General features: G+C 35.3%; 1 pseudogene; it reads right to left on the reverse strand.

The window, feature by feature from the left end:
• Positions 1 to 4: 4 nt before the first annotated feature.
• The window catches only part of LOC132365432 (OX-2 membrane glycoprotein-like), a 44,056-nt pseudogene continuing 31,588 nt past the window's right edge, over positions 5 to 12,472 (reverse strand).

Consider the following 12,472-nt stretch of genomic DNA (forward strand, 5'->3'; position numbering starts at 1 on the left):
AAGAAAGAGAATCAAAGTGACTTTATTTTTTTATTTTTTTAAACAGCTGTGTTTTATTTAATTAATTAATTATTATTATTTTTATTTTTAGCTGCATTGTGTCTTCATTGCTGCGCGCAGGCTTTCTCTAGTTGCCGTGAGCGGGGGCTACTCTTCGTTGTGGTATGCGGGCTTCTCATTGCAGTGGCTTCTCTTGCGGAGCACGGGCTCTAGGCGTGCGGGCTTCAGTAGTTGCAGCAGCACGGGCTCTAGGGCGTGTGGGCTTCAGTAGTTGTCGTGCATGGGCTCAGTAGTTGTGGCTCACGGGCTCTAGAGCACAGGCTCAGTAGTTGTGACTCACAGACTTAGTTGCTCCGCAGCATGTGGGATCTTCCCAGACCAGGGATCGAACCCGTGTCCCCTGCATTGGCAGGCGGATTCTCAACAACTGTGCAACCAGGGAAGTCCCCAAAGTGACTTTAAATTTCACAAGGTAGTGCTGGATGCAAGAAGGCAATGAGTTAACTTTCAAAATATTGAAGAAAAATAACTTTGAATTCTACTTTATCTTTTATAAATATTGTTACAAAGGTATATTTAAAAAATACTTTGAATTTTTTGATTAAATGTGTTATTCATAGAGGAAAGTGCATACATCATAACTACCCAATATGAATCGTCATAGAGTAAACATACTTGCATAGCCAGAAGCAGATAAAAAACTGACTATTCCCAGCTCACCAGAAACTGTCCTACTCTCTTTGCCTACCCTTCCTGTCACTGCCACCTTCCCACCACTCTTACTTTCAACATCATAGACTAGACTTGCCTGTTCGTAAACTTTGTATAAATGGCATCATAGAGTACGTCCTCATTTGTATCTGGGTTCTTTCACTCAACAGATTTGAAAAATTCATCCATGTTATTGCATGTAGTTGTGGTTCATTCATTCTCACTGCTGTATACTATCCCATTCTTTAAATGCCACATTTATTTATCTATTCTGCTGTTACTAGACATTTGTTTGTTTCCATTTTGGGGTTATTTTTAATAGTGGTGTTATAAACATTCTTATACATGGCTTTTCCTAAACACATGTACACCATGCTGTTAGATTATTTTTTGTTTTTGCCAGTTTTATCTTTTTCTATCACTTTACTTTAAAATTTTCTCTATTGTTTTCCCCCCCCAAGTATATAGATGATATTTTGCAGATGATATTTTGACATTTTAATAAATCTACTGAAAGACTCTGTCCTAAATTTTATTAGCAAAATATTATAAAATGACAGGATAAAAAAAAGATTTTGTTAAGCATATAAATCTCAGAAAATTTATTACATCAAGACTCTCCTTGAAAATATTTTCAAAAGAAGTATTCTAGAAAAAAGAAAAATTAATCCAGGAGGATGCTACATAGAAAGATATGCAGAAAGGGTAAATAAACTCATCAAAACTTATAACTGCCTAGAAAATCAAGATCCCCAAAATTGTACGTTTATAATTCAATAATTCAAATGTGCATGGAAGGGGGTAAGAGGTTAGATAATAAGATTATGACAGGTAGGTGAGAATTATGCCAAGATGTGTATGTTTAAGAAATAAACATAAAAATATAAGTTCTTAGTAAGTTAAGGCAGAACACCAGAAGAATAGCATAAAATATGATTCAAACTAGCAAAAGAATATTTAACCTAGTGAAAGACAGCATAGGAGAAAAGAGAAAAATGTTACCAGTATGAAATGTGAAAGTCAAAAATAAAATGGAAAAAATGTTCTATTATATTAGCATTTATGACATATACAAATAAGCTAAAAACACAAAAGATAGAGACTTGGGATGCAGAAGAGTGAACAAAAGAGGGGAAAAAAAAATCCCTGCCATCATGGAGCATAAACATTGTTCAAAAATTCTTTGGAAAAGAAGAAATGTGCTTATATAATTTAACACTTTGCAAGAAAGGAAAAATATGTTTAAAATTCTTGGACAAATTTAAAGGAGCACTCAGAGCTAATTTATCACCTGAAATATATATATCAGCTACCAATGTTGAGCAAAAGAAGCAAACAGTGAACTCAACAAAATAAGAAGGACAGATACAATAAAACTACAGGCAAAAATCAATAAAAAGGAACAAAATTGAATAAACATAAAAGGATTTTTTTCCTAGAGATTGATTGAACAAAACTATGGCAAAATTTACTAAGAAAAATAGAAAATAAAAAGAAACAATATAGAATGAAAGTTAGAAATAATACTGGTATAACAAATAGAAAAAATAACAAGACAGTATTATAAACAATCATATCAATTAAAAAATTCTGAAAGTGGCAGATTGATCATAAGAATTTTTACCATTTTAATTGACATTTTAACAACATAAAATCTTCCAATTCATGAACATGGAATGTCATTCCATTTGTTGTGTCTCCTCTAATTTCTTTCATTAATATTTTATAGTTTTCACTTTACAATTCTTTTTTTTAACATTTTTTAAAAATTGAACTAATTAGGACCTACTGTATAGCACAGGGAACTCTACTCAATACTCTGTAATGATCTATATGGGAAAATAATCTAAAAAAGAGTGGATATATGTATATGTATAACTGATTCACTTTGCTGTACAGCAGACACTAACACAACATTGTAAATCATCTATACGCCAATAAATTTTTTTTTAAAAATTGAAGTATAGTTAATTTACAATGTTGTGTTAGTTTCAGGTGTACAGCAAAGCGATTCATTTATACATACATATATATATTCTTTTTCAGATTCTTTTTCATTATAGGTTATTAGATGTTACTGAATATGGTTCCCTGTGTTGTATAGTAGATGGTGTATGAGCATTTTACTTATTTTTGTTTTGTTTATTTATATATTTAATTATTTCTTCCTGTTTTCTTGAGATGTAATAGAATACAGCATGTATAAGTTTATGGTGTACAGAATAATGATTTGACTTACACACATCATGAAATAATTACTACAATAAATTTAGTGAAGATCCATCATCTCATATAGATACGATAAAATAAAAAGGATAAAATTTTTCTCCTCATGATGAGAACTCTTAGGATTTACTCTCCTAACAACTTCCATATATAACATAGAGCAGTGTTAATTATATTTATCATGGTGTGCATGACATTCCCTAGTACTTATTTATCTTATAACTGGAAATTTGTACCTCTTGACCAGCTTCATCCAATTGCCCCTCCCCCCATTCACTGCCTGTGGTAACCGCAAATCTGATCTCTTTTACTATGAACTTGTTTGTTTGTTTGCTTGTTTTTGAAGTAAAGTAGACCTACAACGCTGTTTGTTCCCAGTGCACAACATAGTGATTCGATATTTCTATACATTACAAAATGGTCACCACAATAAGTCTAGTTACCTCCTAGACCATAAAAAGATATTACATAGTTATTGACTATATTCTCTACACTATACCTTTCATACCTGTGGCTCATTTATTATGCAACTGGAAATTTGTACCTCCTAATTTCCCTCATCTATTTCTCTCATCCACCCACTCTATCCCTTCTGGCAACCATCTGTTCTCTGTATCTATGACTTTTTCTATTTTGTTATGTTTGTTCCTTTGTTTTGTTTTTTAGATTCCACATATAAGTGAAATCATATGGTATTTATATTTCTCTGTCTGACATTTCATTTAGCATAATACCATCTAAGTTCATCTATGTTGTCACAAATGGCAAGATTTCATTCTGTTTTATGGTTGAGTAGTATTCCATGGTATATATATACAAAATCTGCTTTATCCATTCATCTATCAGTGGGACCTTAGGTTGCTTCCATATCTTGGCTATTGTAAATAATGCTGCAATGAACACAGGGGTGCATATATCTTTTCAAATTAGTGTTTTCATTTTCTTTGGATAAATACCCAGGAGTAGAATTTATGGATCATATGGTAGTTCTATTTTCCATTTTTTGAGGAACCTACATACTATTTTCCATAGTGGCTGCACCAATTTACATTTCCACAAGGGTTCTCTTTTCTCTACATCCTTGCCAACACTTGTTATTTGTTGTCTTTTGGATAACAGTCATTCTAACAAGTGTGAGGTGATATTTTATTGTGGTCTTGAGTTGCATTTCCCTGATGATTAGTGATGTTGATCCTGATGTCATGTGCCTGTTGGCCATCTGTATGTCTTCTTTGGAAAAAATGTCTATTCTGGTCCTATGCCCATTTTTTAATTGGTTTATTTGTTTTTTGATGGTGACTTATATGAGTTCTTTGTATATTTTGGATATTAACCCCTTATCAGATATATTGTTTGAAAATATCTTCTCCTAAACAGTAGATGGCCTTTCCATTTTGTTAGTTCCCCCTGTGTTCATTGCAGCATTATTTACAATATCCAATTTTAGTTTGATGTAGTTCCATTTGTTCATTTGTTTGTTTGTTTGTTTCTCCTGCCTGAAGAGACAGAGCCAAAAAAATATTGCTAAGACTGATGACAAAGAGCTTACTGCCAATGTTTTCTTCTAGCAGTTTTATGGTTTCAAGTTTTACATTTACATCTTTAATCCATTTTGAGTTTATTTTTGTATATGGTGTGAGAAAGTAGTCCAGTTTCATTCTTTTGAACATAGCTGTCCAGCTTTCCCCAACATAATTATTGAAGAGTCTGTCTTTTCCCTATTGTATATTCTTGCCTCCTGTATCATAGATTAACTGACCATATAAGTGTGGGCTCATTTCTGGGCTCTGATTCTGTTCCATTAATCTATGTACCTGTTTCTGTGCTAGTACCATATTGCATTCATGACTGTAGCTTCATAGTACTGTTTGAAATAAGGGAGTGTGATACCTCCAGCTTTGTTCTACTTTCTCAAGATGGATTTGGCTGTTTGGGGTCTTTTGTGTTTCCATACAAATTTTAGAATTATTTGTCCTAGTTCTGTGAAAAATACTTTTTTCCATCCCCTTACTTTCAGGCTAGTGTATCTTTGGATCTGAAGTGAATCTCTTATAAAGAGCATATATATGGGTCTTGTTTTTTTAATTCATTCTGTCACTTTATATCTTTTGATTTGAGCATTTAGTCTATTTACATTTAAAGTAATTATTGATAGGTATGTACTTATTGCCATTTTGTTAATTGTTTTCAGGTTGTTTTATAGTCCTTTTTTGTTCCTTTCTTCTTTTGCTCTCTTCTCTTGTGATATGGTGACTATTTTTAGTTTTATTTTTGGATTTCTTTCTCCATTTTGTGTGTGTATATATCATAATTTTTGGTTTGAGGTACAAATGTCATTTTGTGTGTGTATATATCATAATTTTAGGTTACCATGAGGTTTATATATAGCAATCTATATATAGGTTATTTATATATACATGATTATTTTAAGTTGCTGATCTCTTAAGTTCAAACTCTTTTTAACAGCCTTACATTTTTACTCCTCCCACTAAGTTTACTGTTTTGACATTATGTTATTCATCTTTTTATTTTGTGTATCCCTTTACTACTTATTGTGAATATAGTTGATTTTAGTACCTTTGTCTTTTAACCTTTCTACTAAGTTTATTAGTTGACCTACTACCTTTACTGTATACTTGCCTTTACCAATGAGATTTTTCCTTTCATAATTTTCATACCTCTAGTTTTTGTTCTTTTCTTTTCTGCTTAGAGAAATTCCTTTTACATTTCTTATGAAGCTGGTATGGTGGTGAAGTCTTTTAGCTTTTGCTTGTCTATAAAACTTTTGATCTCTCCATTAAATCTGAATGAAGTTCTTGCTGAATAGAGTATTCTTGTTTGTAGGTTTTTTTCCTTTCATCACTTTAAATATATTGTGCCACTCCCTTCTGGCATGCAGAGTTTCTGCTGTAAAGTCAGCTAACATGCTTATGGGAGTTCCCTTGCATATAACTTGTTACTTTTCCCTTGCTGCTTTTAAAATTCTCTCTTTATCTTTAATTTTTGCCATTTTAATTACAATGTGTCTTGGTGTGTTCCACTTTGGGTTGATCCTATTTGGGACTCTCTGTTCTTCTTGGACCTGGATGTCTGTTTCCTTTCTCAACTTAGGGAAGTTTTCAGCTAATATATCTTCATATATGTTCTCTGTCTCTTTTTCTCTCTTCTCCTTCAGGGCCCCTTATAATGACAATGTTAGTGCACTTGATGTTGTCCCAGAAGTCTCTTAAACTGTCCTCATTTTTTAAAATTCTTTTTTCTTTTTTTCTGTTCAGCTTGAGTGATTTCCACACCCTGTCTTCGAGTTCTCTGACCCATTCTTTGTATCATCTAATCTACTGTTGATTCCTTCTAGTGTATTTTTTTAAATTTCATTTATTGTATTCTTCAGCTTTGTTTGCTTCTTCTTTATATTTTCTAACTCTTTGTCAAACTTCTCACTGTGTCCATCCATTCTCCTTCCAAGTTCACTGATCATCTTTATGACTATTACCTTGTACTCTTTATTAGGTAGATTGCTTATCTCCACTTTCCACCTCTTCTTCTAAGGTTGTAACCTCTTCCTTTATTTTGAAAATATTCCTGAGTTATTTCATTTTGCCTGATACTCTGCTTTTATTTCTATGTATTAGGTAAACCTAATATTAGGTAGGTGGTTACATTTTCAGATCTTGGAGAAGTGGCCTTATGAGGAAGATGTCCTATGGAGCCCTGAAGCACAGTCCTCTCTGTTCAGCAGAGGTATATGCTCTAGGGGTTCCCCTGTGTGGACTGCATAGGCCCTTCTGTTGTTGTGGGACTGACTACTGTGGGTCTCTGATGAGCATGGCTAGTCCTTAGCATGGTTGGTTGTCAGGCCCTGCCTAGTACAGAAGTTGCTGGCCACTGGTGGGTGGAGCTAAGTCCCAGGGCTGGTGCCAGCTCACTGATTGTTCAGTCTCAATCTTGTTGCAGCTGGCTGTTGGGCTCAGGGGGTCCTGAGGCTGGTGCTGGCCCACTGGTGCACCAGACTGGAGCCCATGGGGTGCTGCGAATGGTGACTCTCCACTGCTGCACCCCAGAGTTGGCGGGCTGCTCCTTGCCTACTTGTGGGCAGGACTGGGTTCTGGTATGGTTGACTGTGGTGGCCTAGGAGTCCCAGGGCTGGTGCCTGCCCACTGTTGGGTGAGGCCAAGTCCCAGGACTGATGCTGGCCTGCTGGTGGGCAGGGCCATGTCCTGGTGCAGCTGGGGCCAGAGTCCACCAACATCTATATCCTCAGGGTGAGACCAAGTTGTCTCCTGCCTCTTCATGAAGCTCCCCAAGATCAGCAAGTGGGTCTGACTCAGGCCCTTTTAAATTACTGCTTCTGCCCTGGGTCTCTGTTGTGTGAGATTTTTGTGTGCACCCTTTAACAGTGAAGTCTCTACTTCCTACAGCCCTCTGGCTCTCCTGAAAGCACACCCCACTGGCCTTCAAATCCAGATTTTCTAGGTGCTAATCTTCCTGGTGCAGGACCTCCAGCCTGGGTTGTTCAATATGGAACTTGGACCCCTCACTCCTGAAGCTCTGCAATTGTGATTATCCTCCCGTTTGCAGGTCTCCTACCTGGCAGTGTGGGTCTTGAATATACTGAGTCTCCATTCCCCCATCCATCTTGTTGTGGTTCCATCTTTATATCTTTAGTTGTAGAAGATCTTTTCTGCTAGTCTTTGGGTTGTCCTCATTGATATTTGCTCTTAAAATGGTTGTAATTTTGGTGTGCCCATGGGAGGAGGTGAGCTCAGGGTCTTCTTCCTCCACCATCTTGGCCAAGTCCAAGCCTATATAAGCCTTTTAATGTGCCATTGAATTCAGTTTCCTGGCATTTTGTTGAGGACTTTTGCATACATATTTGTTACAGCTATTGTCCAGTAGTTTTTCTGTTCTTGTGTTGTCTTTGTCTGACTTTGGTATCAAGGTAAATCTAGCCTGATAAGATGGGTTTGGAACTGTTCCCTCCCTTTCAATTTCTTGAAAGAGTTTGCGAAGCATTGGCATTAAATTCTGTTTAAATGTTTGGTAGAATTCAGTAATGAAGCCATCTAGTCCTGGACTTTTCTTTATTGGAAGGTTTTTGGTTACTGATTCAACCTGCATACTAGTTATCAGTCTGTTCAGACTTTCTATTTCTTCATAATTTAGTTTTGATAAGTTGTATGTTTCTAAGAATTTATCGATTTCTTCTAGGTTATCTAGTTTTTTGATATATATCACAGTAGTCTCTTATGATCCTTTTTATTTCTGTGCATCAATCATAATGTCTCTTGTTTCATTTCTCATTTTATTTATTTGAGTCTTCTTTCTTTTCTTCTTAGTCTAGCTAATGGTTTGTCATTTTTTTTACCTTTTCAAAAACCAACTTTTAGTTTTGTCGATTTTTTCTATTATTTTTTAATTTTCTATTTCATTCTTTGCGCTCAGCTTTTTCTTCTTTTTCTAGCTCCCTAAGGAGTAGAATTAGGTTTTTTTATGCAATGCCTATCAAAATTCCCATAGAATTTTTTTACATAAATAGAAAAAAACAAATCTATGATTCATATCGAACACAAAAAACCATCAATAGCTAAATCAATCTTGAGAAAGAGGAATGAAGCTGGAGGTATAACACTTCCTGATTTCAGAATATAGTACAAAGTTACATTAATCAAAACAGTATGGGGGCTTCCCTGGTGGCACAGTGGTTGAGAATCTGCCTGCCAATGCAGGGGACACGGGTTTGAGCCCTGGTCTGGGAAGATCCCACATGCCGCAGAGCAACTGGGCCCGTGAGCCACAACTACTGAGCCTGCGCGTCTGGAGCCTGTGTTCCGCAACAAGAAAGGCTGCGATAGTGAGAGGCCCGTGCACCGCAATGAAGAGTGGCCCCCGCTCGCCGCAACTAGAGAAAGCCCTCGCACAGAAACGAAGACCCAACACAGCTAAAAATAAATAAATAAAATAAAATAAAAAACAGTATGGAACTGGGGTAATGACAGACATATGGATCAATGCAATAGAAGAGAGAACTCAGAAATAAATCCAAATGTATACAGTTGACTAATCTTTGACAAGGGTGCTTGACAAGGGAGGATCCAAGAACACATGATGGGGAAAGGATTGTTTCTTGAACAAATGATGTTGTGAAAACTAGATATCCACATGCAAAAGACTGAAATTAGACCCTTATTTTACACCATACAGAAAAATCAAATCAAAATGAATTAAAGACTTAAATGTAAGATTTGAAACCGTTAAACTCCTAGAAGAAAACATAGAGGAAAAACTTCATGAAATTCGTCTTGGCAATGATTTCATGGATGTGACACCAAAAACACAGGCCACAAAAGCAAAAATAGACAGATGGAACTATATCAAGCTAAAAAGCTTCTGCCCAACAAAGGAAACAATGACAGCATGAAAGGGCAACCTAAAGAATATGAGAAATATTTTCAGGAGTCGTTAAGAGTCATAAAACCATCACAAGCATGCAAATGTTGGTTTCTCAGTGTCATTAATGACATTTAAAACCATAACTTACTCATGTATGTTCCAGATATGGAACAGGAAACAATTACTCAGATACACAAGCAAGTAGCTCCAGGATAGGCAACGACATTTGGTCACTGTCAGGGTTTGTCCTCCATGTGAATCTTGGAGGTCTTGCTTCAACCCCAAAGTGCTTGCACAGGAAACTGTCTTGAGCCTCTGCACCTAATTTCTTACAATTATAGTCACATCATCTGGCCTAATGAGTTTCTAAAAGTAGTTTTCATTTTATTTAGAGCATGTTTCCAGATGTGTTTTTAAATTAATCAGTGCTAGTAATAAAAGATAACATGACCCTGGGAAAAAAAATTTGTAGACCATATATCTGATGAGGTTAATCTCCAAAACATATACCTATAAAGAGCTCCTATAACTCATAGCAAAAAAAAAAAAAAAAAAAAAAAAACACACAACAACAATAAAAAACCCTAATAACCCAATGAACAAATAGGCTTGAGAGTTTGAACAGATATTTCGCCAAAGAAGATACAAACACCCAAGAGGTATATGCAAAAATAGTCAGTGTCACTAATCATCAGGGAAATATGAATCAATCCACAGTGAGATATCACCTGACATCTGTCAGGATGGCTATTATTAAAAAACAAAAGACAACAAGTGTTGGTGAGGATGTGGTGAAGTGACACACTTGCTTGCTATTGGTGGGAATGCAAAATGGTGCAGCTGCTATGGAAAACAGTACAGAGGTTTCTTAAAAAATTTTAAATAGAACCACATATGTTCTAGTCTCACTTCTGGCTATTTATCAAAAAGAATGGAAATCAGGATCTCAAAGAGATATTAGCACTCCTGTATTCATTGCAGCACTATGCACATTAGCCAAGGTGTAGAAACAACCTACATATTCATCTGCAGATGAATGGATAATGAAAATGTGGTAGAAACAACCTAAATATTCATCTGCAGATGAATGGATAATGACAATATGGTGTATGTGGTAGAATACTATTCAGCCTTAAAAAGAAAGAAATTCTGGGGCTTCCCTGGTGGCGCAGTGGTTGAGAATCTGCCTGCCAATGGAGGGGACACAGGTTTGAGCCCTGGTCTGGGAAGATCCCACATGCCACAGAGCAACTGGGCCCGTGAGCCACAATTACTGAGCCTGCGCGTCTGGAGCCTGTGCTCCGCAACAAGAGAGGCCGCGACAGTGAGAGGCCAGCGCACCACGATGAAGAGTGGCCCCCCGCTTGCCACAACTAGAGAGAGCCCTCGCACAGAAATGAAGACCCAACACAGCCATAAATAAATAAATTAAAAAAAAAAAAAAGTGTCTTCTCTTGGGGAGACCATTTGTATAAAAAAAAAAAAAAAAAAGAAAGAAATTCTGAAATATGTGACAACATAGATGAACCTCATGGGCATTATGCTAAGGGAAATAAACCAGTCACAAAAGACAGATCCTGCACCGTTCCACTTATGTGAGGTATCTAAAATAGTCAAATTCATAGAATCAGAGAGTGAAATGGTGGTTGCCAGGGGCTGGGGAGAGAGAGAAGTAGAGAGTTACTAGTCAGTGGGCGTAAGTTAAGCAACATGAATTAGTTCTAGAGATCTGCTCGACAACATTGTACCAATAATCAACAATATTATATTGTAGGCTTAAGATTTTTATTAAGGAGGTAATGTCATATTAAATGTTCTTACCACAATAAAATAAAATGTCATAAATAATATTATACAAATTATAGGAAATTTAAAATGGAATAATCCAATAATTTTGAAAGGAAATAACTGAAATCAAAGAATTCCCCTGCCAAAAAATCCATAGATCCGGATGGCTATTAAGGAATAGAAATCTCTATCTTACACATGTTTCTAAAAAGAGAAATACTGTATGACTAAGCTCTATTTTTGAGTGTTAATTTCAAAACCTTAATTTGAAACTTTTATTTCAAAGCAAGGAAAGATGATTCAAAAAAACTCAAAGTATAGTCCTGTTTTACTTATAAAGCAGCAAAAATTCCCAGAATGGTTTAGCATTTGCAAATCTGTCAATGTAATTTATCATGTTAGTGAACCACTTTGGAAAGTTCATGTCACTGTCTCAACAGGTACAAAAACATTACTTCTTAAGTTCAACAACCTATATATGTTAAAACCACAGAAACTGGAAATAATGAAACATCTCCTAAACTTGATAATATGCTTAAAGACCAAACACTGCAGCAAATATCATACTTAGAGAAATTTTAGATATAGTTTTTAAATTCAGAAGTGTTTTAAAGCAAAAATGTCATTATGTGCAAGGGAGATGGTTATCTATGTGGAAAATCATTAGATCAACAGAAAAACTTTGAATTAATAAAGAGTTTAGCAAGGTCTCCAGCTACAGGTTAAGTCACAAAATCCATAACAGTTCCTAAACCACTAATAACAAGCTAGAAGATTTCATTTAAAAAATAAGATACCATTCATTATAGCACATAAATAAAAAGTACCAAAGAATTAACTTAGCAAAAGTTCCACAAACCTACAGAGAGAAAATTTTTAAACTTTCCTAAAAGACATTCAGAAAGATTTGAATAAATGGATAACATATTTATAGGTGGAGTAAATTACACTGTAAAGATACCAAACTTCCAAAATTAAATTAATCTATAAATTCAATGTAGGACTAAGAAAAATTCCAGCTGTATTTTTTTAAGAACTTAATAAACTTATTTCATGATACATGTGTATGTTTGTCTATCCTTGATTTGAAATATCAAGTTAGAAAAGAAAAAAGGGGAACCTCTCCCTACCACATTTTAACACCTAACACAAGACCATAGTAATAAAAACTATGCATCCATGAAAAAAAAATTAAACAATGGAACAAAAGTTCCACCTGCGAGAGCTGGAAACAGAGTTCATCAGTAAGGAAAGGATAGATCGTATAGTAGCTGATGTTAGGAAATCTGGATCATTATATGATGAAAATTAACACTATATTATCAAGTCTACATTATGTATAAAGGTTTAGAGACCT

This window comes from Balaenoptera ricei, chromosome 4 (assembly GCF_028023285.1).
Source record: "Balaenoptera ricei isolate mBalRic1 chromosome 4, mBalRic1.hap2, whole genome shotgun sequence".
In the NCBI taxonomy this organism is placed as follows: domain Eukaryota; kingdom Metazoa; phylum Chordata; class Mammalia; order Artiodactyla; family Balaenopteridae; genus Balaenoptera; species Balaenoptera ricei.